The sequence below is a fragment of the Macaca nemestrina genome, chromosome 5, assembly GCF_043159975.1.
Source record: "Macaca nemestrina isolate mMacNem1 chromosome 5, mMacNem.hap1, whole genome shotgun sequence".
NCBI lineage: Eukaryota > Metazoa > Chordata > Mammalia > Primates > Cercopithecidae > Macaca > Macaca nemestrina.
This window is the reverse complement of record NC_092129.1, coordinates 153639256-153652198: the sequence shown is the minus strand read 5'-3', so window position 1 is coordinate 153652198 and position 12943 is coordinate 153639256. Positions and strand designations below refer to the sequence as shown.

Here is a 12943-nt window from a genome sequence, read left to right as displayed (position 1 = left end):
AAATGTCACCAATTGACAAACCTGGGTGGTGCCTTCACGAAGATTTTTTATAATTTTCTATTCTTTCTTCCAGTTAGGACTACTTCAAATTAATATTTGTGAAGTGAATCCACAGGAACTGAGCAAAATAAGAAAAGAGTTATTGAGTGTGAGGAAAGCCGTGGAGAGGTACAGACAGATGGAGAGATGACAATACTGAGCATGTTAGTGACCTTCACAGTAACAGACTTCCTGGAGGAGTGTGAGCTGGAGCCAGAATGAAGAGGATAGAATATAAACGAGGGATGAAGGAGTGGGGACTTTAGGGGGCAAATATGGGATTGAGTGGGCCAGACTGGGAAGTGTGGATGGATTCTAAACATTCCGCTTTAGGTCTAGCACTTAGGGAAAGAGAAATAATGTTTATTTAGCTCCTTCCACAATCTTTAGAGAAATCTTCTGAAACATTACAAAAAAGACACACGAATAGCCAATAGTCATCAGGGGAAAATGCCAAGTAAAACCACAGTGAGAAACCACTAAGTGCCTATTAGAATGGCTGAAATTTAAATGATTAATAAATATAAATGTTGGCAAGGATGTGAAACAGTCTCATCCGTTGCCTATAAGAATATGAAATAGCCACTCTGAAAATCAGTTTTATATCATCTAATAAAGCTAAACAAGCTAGTACTCTATGGCTAGCATTTCCACTCCTAGGTATTTACTCAAGAGACATAAAGATTATATCCAAGAATCCCTGTACAATAATGTCCATAGTTCCTTTATTTGTAACAATAAAAATCGGGATACCCTCACAATGTACAAAAAAATTGTGACTCAATGATACAATGGAATACTACCAGTATTGAAAATGGATGAACTACTGATACATGCAACAACCTGGGTAGACCACATAGATATTACACCAAGTGCAAAAAGCCAGACATGAGGGAGGCCATATGGAATGAGTGCATATGTATAAAGTTTTGAAACAGGAAGAGCTACTCTATCATGATAGTCATCAGATCAATGGCTGCTGGGGAAAGGGGGCTAAGTTGAAGGCAGAAAAAAGAGAATTTTGTGTATCTTGATAGTGGCATGGGTGATATGACTGTATTTGTCAAAATTCATTGATGAATTTGATATAGATCTGATCATTTCAGTATATGTAAATTTTACAAATTTAAAATGCTTAGAATAAAAATGTAAATGTGAGTAATAAAAAATGGCAATTGAAAATTTTAGCAACAAAATCCAACAGCACATCAAAACAACACATCATAATCATGTGAGTTTCATACCAGGGATGCAAGGATTGTTTGACATATGTGAATCAAAATATGTGATATACCACATCAACGAAATGAAGGACATAAGCCATAGTATAATCTCAATAGATGCAGAAAAAGTATTTGGTGAAACTAAACATTGCTTCTTAATGAGAACTCTCAAAGGAGTTCCTTTGACAAAGGAACCGAGAATATACACTGGGGAAAGAACAGCATCTTAAATAAACGGTGTTGGGAAAATGCTACCAAATACAGAAGAATGTCACCAGACCCCTGTCTCTCACCACATACAAAAATCAACTCAAAAAGGATTGTAGACTTAAACGTAAGACCCAGAACTATAAAACTACTAGAAGAAAACATACTGGAAACACTACAGGACATGAGTCTCAGCAAAGATTTTATGGCTAAGACCTCAAAAGCACAGACCAAAAAAGTAAAAATAGACAAATGAGACTATGTTAAGCTTAAAAGCTTCTGCACAGCAAAGGAAACATCCAACAGAATGAAGCAATAACCTGTTGAATAGTGAAAATATTCAGTAAGTATTCATCCAACTAGTATATCCATCCAATCAGTATATTATAGACTAATATCTAGAATATAAAAGGAACTCAAAACTTAGCAGTAAAAAATACAAATACTCCAATTAAAAAGTGGACAAAGGATCTGAATAGACATATCTCAAGAGGAGGCATACAAGTGGACAACAGGTATGTGAAAAACACCCAACATCACTAAATACCAGGAAAATGCAAATCAAACTACAATGAGATATATCTTACCCTGTTAGAATGGCTATTGTTAAAAAATAAAAATAGATGCTGGTGAGCATGTGGAGAAAGGGGAACTGTTATACACTGCTGGTGGTAATGTAAATTAGTGCAGCCATTATGGGAAACAGTAGAGTGATTTCTCAAAAAACTGAAACTATTAATAGAACTACTATCTGATGCAACAATTCTACTTCTGGGTATTTATCCAAAGGAAATGAAATCAACATACCAAAAGAGTACCTGCACGCCCATGTTTTTTGAAGTACTATTCACAATAGCAAAGATGTGAAATCAATGGGTGAATTTATCAATGGATGACTGAGTAAAGTAACTGCAGTATATACACAATGGAATGCAATTCAGCCATTAAAAAAAAAAAAAAAAGAATGAAATCCTGTCAGTTGCAGCAACATGCATGGAACCAGAGGTCATGTTAGGTGAAATAAGCCAGGCAAGAAAAGACAAATATCACATGTTGTCACTCATATGTGTGAGCTAAAAAAGTTAATCTCATGGAGGTAGAGAGTAGAATGACAGTTACCAGAGGTTGAGAAGAATGTAGGGGTGGGAATATGTAGAAAGGTAGATTAATGGGTACAAATGTACAGTTAAATACAAAAATAAGTTCTAATGTTCTAAAGCACAGCAGGCCAACTAAAGCTAAAAACTATGTGTATTTCAAATAGCTAGAAGAGTGGATTTTAAATGTTCCCAACACAAAGAAAAGATAAATGCTTGAGGCGATGGATTCCCTAAACACCCTGACTTGACTACTCCACATTCCGTGCATGTGTCAAATGATCACGTGTGCCCCATAAACATGTACAAATATTATGTATTACTTTAAAAATAAACTCAACACAATATGGGACATTTTAAACAGTACAATAATATGACCATGATAAAAAATTGCAAATATTTCCTTTTTATTAAGATCAACTTTGTAAGTTCAAGCAGAATGAAGCCCATTCAGCATCAGAAGAGGTGGTTCTCCTGAGAGAATCTTCTTCTCAGTTAAAAAGGCAGAAACAGAATTCCTGGAGAAAGTAAGACTTTGGAGAACTGCACACACCACTTCTCGGTGTCTGGGATTACCCAGACTTAGGGAGGGTTCACCTTCTGGGAAAAACTAAACATTGGTTCCTGTTCTTTTTTGTAAGACCACAATTTCAGAAAACTAAGAGAAAGCACCAGGCCAAAGGGATATACTCTCTTTTATATTTTAGAATATCCACCACCAAGTATGATCCATGCTGTTATGAGATGAATTGTGTCCCTCCCCAGCCAAAATTCATATGTTGAAGTCCTATGTTGAGAAGAGAGAAGTGACTGTCTACAAGCCAAGGAGAGAGGCCTCAGAAGAAAACAACCCTGCAGCACGTTGACCTTGCACCTGCAGGCTCCGGAACTGTGGGAAAATATATATTTATTATTTCACTCACCCAGCTTGTGGTACTTTGTTATGGCAGCCCTAGTAAATTAAAACAGAAATATTACCTTTTCTACCCTGTCCTATGTATGAACATGTGATATTTTTTAAGAGTATGAATTACCTGGGACTCCAAAGCATAGAGTGAGACAATGAAAAATGGATGATACAGGGTCATTTCCAAGCCTTTGTGGCCACCACACAAACGTGGATGTGTCCCCATTTCTCTTCAGTTTCACACAGAGCAAAAGTTGTGGACATAGAATCATAAACTGTGTTTAATTTATTTGAGATATTGAGTGAGCTAGTTTTGCCCTAATTTTATAGAAAGATGATGAACAATCATAATTGCTAAACCAAAGAGGCTTTTTGGCAGGGGATGAGAGGTACTATGTTTTCTCCTACTTTTAAAGTACATTTTCCTAAAGAGTCTTGTCTAGGAGTAAATGTCATCACTTTTTTCCTCTGCATTGATCACTTGGTTCTCCCTGCATTTCAGTGAGGTTGCTAGAATAGAAGTGTTCGTCCATGATTCACAGATGAATCAAAGAGGCCCTATGAGTAGAGAGCTTCTCCTGAGGTCACACAGCACGTGAGTCATGGAGCAATGACAAGCACATGGCTCTCCAGGTCCCTAGTCCAGTTTTCTGGGTGCCATGAGAATTCCAGCCTTTGGTTTTTCTTACATGTGGTTCATTTCTGAACCTGAGAAGGAGAATGAACCTCAGGTGAATAACAGTTTTTGCTGTTCTGCACTTGTCTGAGAATGACACCAAAAGATTTTTAAAGACTAATTCTTTGGCTACCAACCCCATTTTGCCCAGGCATCGACATGGAGCAGGTGAACACTGCATTTACCTATGACATGCCTGAGGATTCTGAGACCTGTGTGAATCAGGTGAGCTCCACACACAGGGACATCCACTCTCCTACCTGCTTATTTTCTCTGTCTTTTCACACTTCTCATCGTCATCCCTCCCTCTGGCTGTCTTCCTACTTTGGGGTCTTCTAGTTCTACCACCTGTCTCCTTCCAGGTGACTAGAGTAGGCTGGTTTGGAACAGGGCTTGGCCATCACGTTTGTGTCAGATGACGATGATGCCAGGATCCTCAGTGATGGGCCGCATCGTTTTGAGGTCAGTGTTAGGAGCTGCCTGATGAGACAGACATCTCCTCCACAGTGAGTGCTGATCTCATGAAACCCTTAGGTCCTCCCTATTCCTTACTGTGTCTTCAATCCCATCATGTAGGGCATGAGCACCTAATGCATAATGGACGCTTGACTGGTTCATGCCCCCTGGCCTTTCATGCTGTGTTGGGATGTTTTCCTGGCCTCCATGTGGGGTATCTGTTTTCTCTCATCATATTACATCTCTCTCCCAACCTGCAAGTCCGTCCTCTGAACCCAGGCAGTACACCAGCGTCTGCATGTGTGCTGTGTGTTCCTGCCTTGCTTTGTCCTTTTCATGCCTTATTCTGACTGTGCCATGTTTCCTCCTCAGTTGAACAGAAGTGGTAGGAGACTCGCTCATTCTGGAATGTGACCATCTGCCCTTCAGAAGAGGACAGCAGGGTCTCTGGCCTGGGATTCTGGAGTAAGATCATGTTATCCATGACAGAGACATATGCCGCATGTTAGAAGCAACTTTTAGTGTTCCTTGTCCTGATTCCATAGAATGTTTGGCCAAGGGGCACAAAGCAACTATGGGGTTCCAAGTGCCTGTGTGACCCACAAAGTCATAGATTGCACAGGCCCAACAGCATCCATCATGAGGTGAAAATGGTCCACCTGGGTTGTGCTTGAATCCCATGTTGACACCCCAGAAAACACTCAAGTCTGAAGTGGCACTGAACAAGCAAACAGACAAATGGAAGTTAGCCGCCTTCACCATGGGTCAGTGCAGGCCTGGTAGGATGGGCGCATGAATGGAGCAACCACAGTGGCAGACATGAGGCTATGTATGGGGCCAGCAGCACTGACTCCCCACTACTGCAGATCCAGCTGCTGCCACCTCTGAATGTCCAACTTATCAGCATTTGAGTCCCATGATGTGCCCTAGTGGGGCACTATTTCTTTACGTGAATACCTACTAAGTGACAAGTTGACTACTTTTAACTACTTCCATCTTGGAAGGGCCAGAGGTTTATCTTCACAGGGTTAGGCACCTATTCTATGGGTGGGTTTTCCTGTCCTGCTCTCAGACACTCAGCCAGCACCACTCTCTGAGTGATGTTGACATTCCTGATCCACAGGCTAGGCAGTGCTCCTAGCCCATTATCTGCCTGAAGGACCCACTTGGCAGGGAAAGTTTCAGTGTTTCCATGGCTATGGGTTCCACTAATCCTATCACCATCTGCACCACAGGGGCTGCCAGCCACAAGGAATACTGGACAGGTCTTCTAAAGGCACAACTCAGTGCCAGCCTGGAGGAAGCACTCTGAGGGGTGGGTGCCATCTTTCAGGACATGGTGCATTGTTTGAATCAGACTACAGTGCTGTGTTCTCAATTGGAAGAACACGTGGGTCCAGAAATCAAAAGGTGGAAGCAAGTTTGGCTCCATGTCCAATCTCTTAGATTCACTCAATGGGGTATTTTGCATATTTTATCTTCCAGCACTGGGCTGTGCAAGACACAAGGTTCTGGTTTCCAAAGGAGGGTACCCTTAAAAAGAGACAAAAGACAGCCCACTGAACTACGCATGATGGTTGTCACCAGAGAAGTTTGGAGAGTGTGTGCCCAGAAACCACTTGGTGAGAAGAGGATTCTCCTCCTCTCCAGGCCCAGGTAATATATCCTCATCCCCAGGAGGAGGCACAGCTACTGTCACACAATGAGGGTAGAAGTGTGTGTGGAAACCAGAGGTCCACCTGTGAGCCTTCTGGTTTCCCTTGCCCCATTGTAAGTGTGAGCAGAATCATCCAGCAATTCAGCCTAAGAGGATTTGATTTCCAAGGCCCCAGACCTGTCAGGGCAGAAGGTTTGAGTCACACTCTTGGGTAATCCTCCAAGGCCGTGCTCCTGTGCTCTGACACCCTCAGTAGCATTGGTGCTGAGGCTCTGCTTTCCATGGGCTGTTCCCAAACATTGATGGGTCATACCAGTGACACTAAGGCAGGACATTCTTGGGAGACACAGGACTCCTCTGATGGCCAACTGTAGCTCCAGGACTCCTCCATGGCCTTGCTCAACTCTCCTTAGATTGCCTGTGGTATAGGACACATCCATTAAATCTTCTCTCCTTCTGTCCATCACTGGGGGTCACTGACACTTGGATCTTGGTCTGTTGACTTTCCCAGGGTAACCTACCTCCCTTGCCGCATCATCTGTCAGGTGTGTCCCCTAATAAAATGCTGTAACTTTAATCTCATGATGGCACTTGCTTTTTGGAGTATTTGTACTACAAAATCGTTTTCATCTGCACACCAGTGACCTCTTATTTATTCCAATATGTAAAATCTTTTTGTTTATTGAACTTCTTCTACCTGCATTGGCTCCATTTGGCTGGTATTTGTATTATGTTTTTGAGTTTGACGATATTTCTTGTTTTAAGTCACTAAATTTGGGGGTAGTTTGTTATGCAGCAATGGATAACTAATGAAGTCCTCTTACATTTCCATTATTCTATAGAGGTTAACTACACCTGTTTTATTTCCTCCCACTTTGATAATATTAACCATACATAGGGTTTCTCGTTTCTCAACGCCTGTTCTTTTCTTTATTTTAGTTTATTTTCTCCTTCGTTCCTTCCCTTTCTCCTTCCTTCTGTCTCTCCCTCCCTCTCTTTCTTCTCTGTTTCCATTCAAGCTCCTACTCTCCCTCCTTCTCGTTCCTTTTCCCTTCCCTTTTCTTCCTCTTCCTTTTCCTTCTTTTCTTTTCACTCCTTCCTTTCTTCCTCCTTCTTTCACTCCCTTCCTCCATTTTTTACTTTTTATTATGAAATCTTCCTAGCATATAAAAAAACCCTACATGATTGTGCTATCAGTAAGCATTTTCTGAATCTATATGTCAAAAGTATACTGCCACAGCATATGAGAAACAAGTAACCAACAGGAAGTTATTAACAGAGTCTGAATAAAACTCCCTGCTATGATTCTGCAGCCAAGACAGTGGCTTTTAACTCAATTCCTTCAACTCTGTTGTTTTCAAAACATGTCGTCAATATCAAGTATTACACATTTATTTTAAAAGTTTAGGCCAGGCACAGTGGCTCATGCTTGTAATCCTAGCACTTTGGGAGGCCAAGGTGGGCAGATCACCAGGTCAGGAGATCGAGACCATCCTAGCTAACACAGTGAAACCCCCTCTCTATGAAAAATACAAAAAAATTAGCTGGGCATGGTGGCAAGTGCCTGTAGTCCCAGCTACTCGGGAGGCTGAGGCAGGAGAAGGGCGTGAACCCAGGAAGCAGAGCTTGCAGCGAGCTGAGATCTCACCACTGCACTCCAGCCTCAGCAACAGAGCTAGATTCCGTCAAAAAAAAAAACAAAAACAAAACAAAACAAAAAAAACAAAAAAAAAACCCACCATACTACAAGGCTACAGTAACCAAAACAGCATGGTACTGGTAAAAAACAGGCACACAGACCAATGGAACAGAATAGAGAACTCAGAAATAAGACTGCACATCTGCAAGCATGTGCTCTGCAACAAAATCTGACAAAAATAAGCAACAGGGAAATGCTGTTTAATAAATGCTGCTGGAAGAACTGGCTAGCCATATGCAGAAAATTGAAACTGGACCCCTTCTTTACACCTTATACAAAAATTAACTGAAGATGGATTAAAGACTTACATGTAAAACCCAAAACTAGAAAAACCCTAGAAGAAAATCTAGGCAATACTATTCAGCACACAGGCATCAGCAAAGATTTTTGTGATGAAATCACCAAAGCAACTGCCACAAAAGCAAAAATTGACAAATGGGATCCAATTAAACAAAAGAGCTTCTGCACAGCAAAAGAAACCATCATCAGAGTGAACAGACATCCTACAGAATGGGAGAAAATTTTTGCAATCTATCTATTTGACAAAGGTCTAATACTCAGAATCTACAAAGAACATAAACAAATTATATGAAAAAAACTTCATTAAAAAGTGGACAAAGGACATGAACAGACACTTCTCTAAAGACATACATGTGGCCAAAAAACATACTTTAAAAAGCTCAACACAACTGATCATTAGAGAAATGCAAGTCAAAATCACAATGAGATACCATCTCATGCCAGTCAGAATGGCAATTATTAAAAAGTCAAGAAAGAACAGAAGTGCTGAGCTTGTGGAGAAATAGGAATGCTTTTACACTATTGATGGACATGTAAATTGGTTCAACCATTGTGGAAGACAGTGTGGCGATTCCTCAAAGATTTAGAACCAGAAATATCATTTGACTCAACAATCCCATTAGAGGGTATATACCCAAAGGAATATAAATCATTCTGTTGTAAAGATACCTGCATATGTATGTTCATTGCAGCACTATACACAATAGCAAAGACATGGAATCAACCCAAAAACCCGTCAATGATGGACTGGATAAAGAAAATACGGTACATATACACCATGGAATATTATGCAGTTATAAAAAGGAATGACATCAAGTCCTTTGCAGGGATATGGATGAAGCTGGAAGCCATTATCCTCAGCGAACTAACACAGGAACAGAAAACCAAACACTGCATGTTCTCACTTATAATTAGGAGCTGAACAATGAGAACACGTGGACAAAGGGAGAGGAACAACACAGTTGTTGGGGTCTGTTGGGAGAGGGCAGTGGTCGGCGGAGCATTAGGAAAAATAGCTAATGCATGCTGGTGTTAATACCTAGGTGATGGGTTGATAGGTGCAGAAAACCACCATGGCACATGTTTACCTATGTAACAAACCTGCACATCCTGCACAGGTACCCTGGAACTTAAAATAACATTAAATTAAATTTAAAAACAAGCTTAAAGCATTAAAGAAAAACAATTAGATAAAAAAAGACTTTGATTTACAAAATCCTGAAACAATAGTTTGAATTTTGCTTTTAACATATATGCAAATCCTTTAATACTGCTCCCTTCCAGACGTGCAGCTTAATTCCCTCTCTTGAGTGTGGCTTGGACTTAATGACGCACTTCTGATATGGCCTGGCTCTGTGTTCCCACCCAAATCTCATCTTCAATTGTCATGCTAATTGTAATCCCCACATACTTGGGGAGGGACCTCATGGGAGGTAACTGAATCATGGGGACAGTTCCCCCAAGCTGTTCTAATGATAGTAAGTGAATTCTCATGAGATCTGTTGGTGGAAATGTAAATTGATTCAACCACTGTGGAAGTCAATGATTGAACCTATTTTTCCTAATGATCCCCCCACCACCGCCCTCCACCAACAGGCCCATGTGTGATGTTCCTCTCCCCGTGTCCATGTGTTCTCGTTGCTCAGCTCCCAATTATAAGTAAGAACATGCAGTGTTTGGTTTTCTGTTATTCTATTAGTTTGTTTAGTTTGTTGAGGATAATGGCTTCCAGCTTCATCCATATTCCTGCAAAGGACTTGATCTTGTGCCTTTTTAGGGCTGCATAATATTCCATGTTGTGTATGTACAATATAAGGGATTTTTCCCCACTTCACTCTGCTTTTCTCTCTCCTGCTACCATGTCTTCTGCCATGATTGTAAGTTTCCTGGGGTACCCTCCTCAGCCATGCGGAACTGTGAGTCAATTAAACCTTTTTTCTTTTTAAATTACCCAGTCTCGGGTATTTCTTTACAGCAGTGAGAGAACAGAATAGTATAACTTCTAACTCATAGAGTAATGCTGACATAGCAGTTTGTGAGTTTGGGTATAGAACATAAAACTCACTATGGCTTCCACCTTCTCTCTCTCTGTCTCTGAGATCATGAACTCTGGGGGAAGCCAGCTGCTGTGCCATAAGTGGCCCTGCAGGAAGGTCCATGTGGCTGAGAACTGAGGCCTTCTAGGAACAGACAACAAGGAACTAGGCCTTTTCCAAGAGCCATGTGACTGAGCCATGTTTCATGTGAATGCTCAGCCCCAGTGAAGCCCTCAGATGATGCAGGCCTAGGCTGACAAGCAGACTGTAACCTTGTGAGAGGCCCTGAGCAAGAAGCACTCAGGGAAACCTCTCCTGGATTCCTGATCATTGGAAACTGTGAGAGATGAGGAATATTTGTTGTTTTAAGCTGCTAAGTTTTACATAATTTGTTATATAATAGTAAATAACTAATACATTTTCACAAGACAGGGTGTATTATTACATGTTAGTTTGCATTTACTCTAAATTTATCATCATCATTATTATTATTTCTAAGACAGGATCTCACTCTGTCACCCAGGCTGGAGTGCGGTGGCATGATCACCATGCACTGCAGTGTCGACCTGCTGGGCTCAAAGGACCCTCTGATCTCAGCATCCTGAGTAGCTGGGACTACAGGCATGAACCACCACGCCTGACTAATTTTCTAACTTTTTTGTAGGGATGAGGGCTTCACCATGTTGCCCAGGCTGATCTTGAACTTCTGGAGTCAACAAATTTGCCTTCTTCTGCCTTCCACGGTGCTAGAATCACAGGCGTGAGCCACCACACCTGGCCTAAATTAATTATAAGATATTAAACATGTAACTTAGTTTTAAAAGGTAAGGAGAATTTCCATGGCTGAAGAGGATGCATTTTATTACCGTTCACAATGATCACTTTACTTGAACTTCAATTTCCAACTGTGTCCCAATTAAACACAAAAGGAAGATCCAACCATTGCTAGGCTGACTCTATGATGGCCCCAACTACCACCTCCTGGTCATTCACCTTCCCCCAGTTATTCAACCAACTCTAGTGTAGGTGCTGCTGTGAAGGGATTTAGCAGATATAATTAAGGGCCTCAATTAGTTGACTTTAGGCTGGGTTTATCCTGCTTGGACTGTCCTAATCAGGTGAGCCCTTGAAAGGACTGGGTTCTTGCTGAGCGTAGAGATTCACAGTGTGAGAGGTACTCAGCATGAGGGGTTTCCTCCACTGTGGGCTTTGAAAATGAAGGGGCTGTGGAGCAAAGAACGCTGGTGGGCACCAGGAATTGAGCGCAGCCCTCTCTGTTCTCTACATTGACAGCCTGCAAGGAATAGGGACCTCAGTCTTACAACTGCTAGAAACTGCATCCTGCCACCTCTGCATAAGCCTAAAGAAGCATTCAAAATGAAGACTCAGGTTTGGGAAGCCCGGAACAGAGATTCCATCTACATCATGCTCAGATTTCTGACTAAGGTACTATAAACAGATAAATGGGTGTTGTTTGGCCAGGCGTGGTAGTGCACACCTGTAATCCTAACATTTGAGGAGCTGACACAGGAGGATCACTTGCAGCCAGGAGTTTGGGACCAGCCCGGGTAATATAGTAAGACACTCTACAATTTTTTTTTTTTTAATTAGCTGGGCGTGGTGGCACTTGTCTACAGTCCTAGCTACTCTGAAGACTGAGGCAGGAGGATTCTTTGAGCCCAGGAGTTTGAGGCTGCCGTGAGCCATGATCATGTGACTGCACTTCACCCTGGATGACAGAGGGAGACTCTGTCTCTAAAAACAAATCAATGAATACAATAAATGGGTGTGTTTAAAGCCAATGTTTGTGACAATTTGTTACACACTCTTATAAAATTCATACACAGGCTCCACAGACTCATGGAATGAACTGATGAATTGATATACACACTAGTTACATAAAATAAAATCTTTCTTAACTTTTTCAGTGTTTTACATTTTATAATTTTCTGTGATGCAATTTAATACACTCATATTTCATTCATTCAGTCAACAAAAATTAATTTAGTCCCTACAATGAACCAGGTGTTCCCTCATATGCTCACGTGCCTGGCATTCTAGAAGCTTCACAAGACCGAGGTGGAGCCACTGGAGTGTTTTAGGTGGAGAAATGACACACTTTGACTCACATTAGCAGGACCACTGTGGAGAGAACAGTCACGCAGCAGGTAACGGGAGAGTGCCAGTGTCACAATTCAGGAGTGACAGTGTGATGGGGACTAAGGGGAAAGGAGGGCCTGAGGGATACAAGGGATGGAGGGAAGGGCTGGGGATGCAGGAGGTGAGGAAAAGGAGCAGGGGGACAGAATTCAAAAGCAGCAGAACTCTTAGGTTTGAACACATTGATTTACAGTATTTCAATACATTCATCTACAGAGCCTCACAGGGTGTTACTTGCAGTTGGCCTTTAATACCTTAAGTGGATCTGCTTAAAAACTAATTTTTTATGTTAATCAGGTTTTAAAAATACTGTTTCTATAAAATATACACACCACTTAGATGTGGATACTTCCTAAAACCTGGCAGTGCATGAGCACTGGTGATGGGCATTGTGACTGCATTTAGTGCTTGCAATTTTGAGGTGAATAAAGTCTGTACTGACTCCTGGTTGCAACATATAGGAACATAGTGGCTACTTTGTATTGA

The 12943-nt window shown here is 41.4% G+C and overlaps 1 protein-coding gene across 4 annotated transcripts in view; it reads right to left on the bottom strand.

Moving 5' to 3' along the window:
- LOC105498580 (putative uncharacterized protein ZNRD1-AS1) overlaps window positions 1–12943 on the bottom strand; it is a 102137-nt gene that overhangs the window by 6855 nt on the left and 82339 nt on the right. The window contains exon 4 of one of the 4 annotated variants that reach the window (XR_011622966.1): window positions 11880–12439. The exons of the other annotated variants lie outside the window; for them this stretch is intronic. The gene's annotated coding sequence lies outside the window, so the exon portion shown is untranslated. Of the gene's footprint in view, window positions 1–11879; window positions 12440–12943 lie in introns of those variants that run through there. 4 annotated transcript variants of the gene reach the window in all.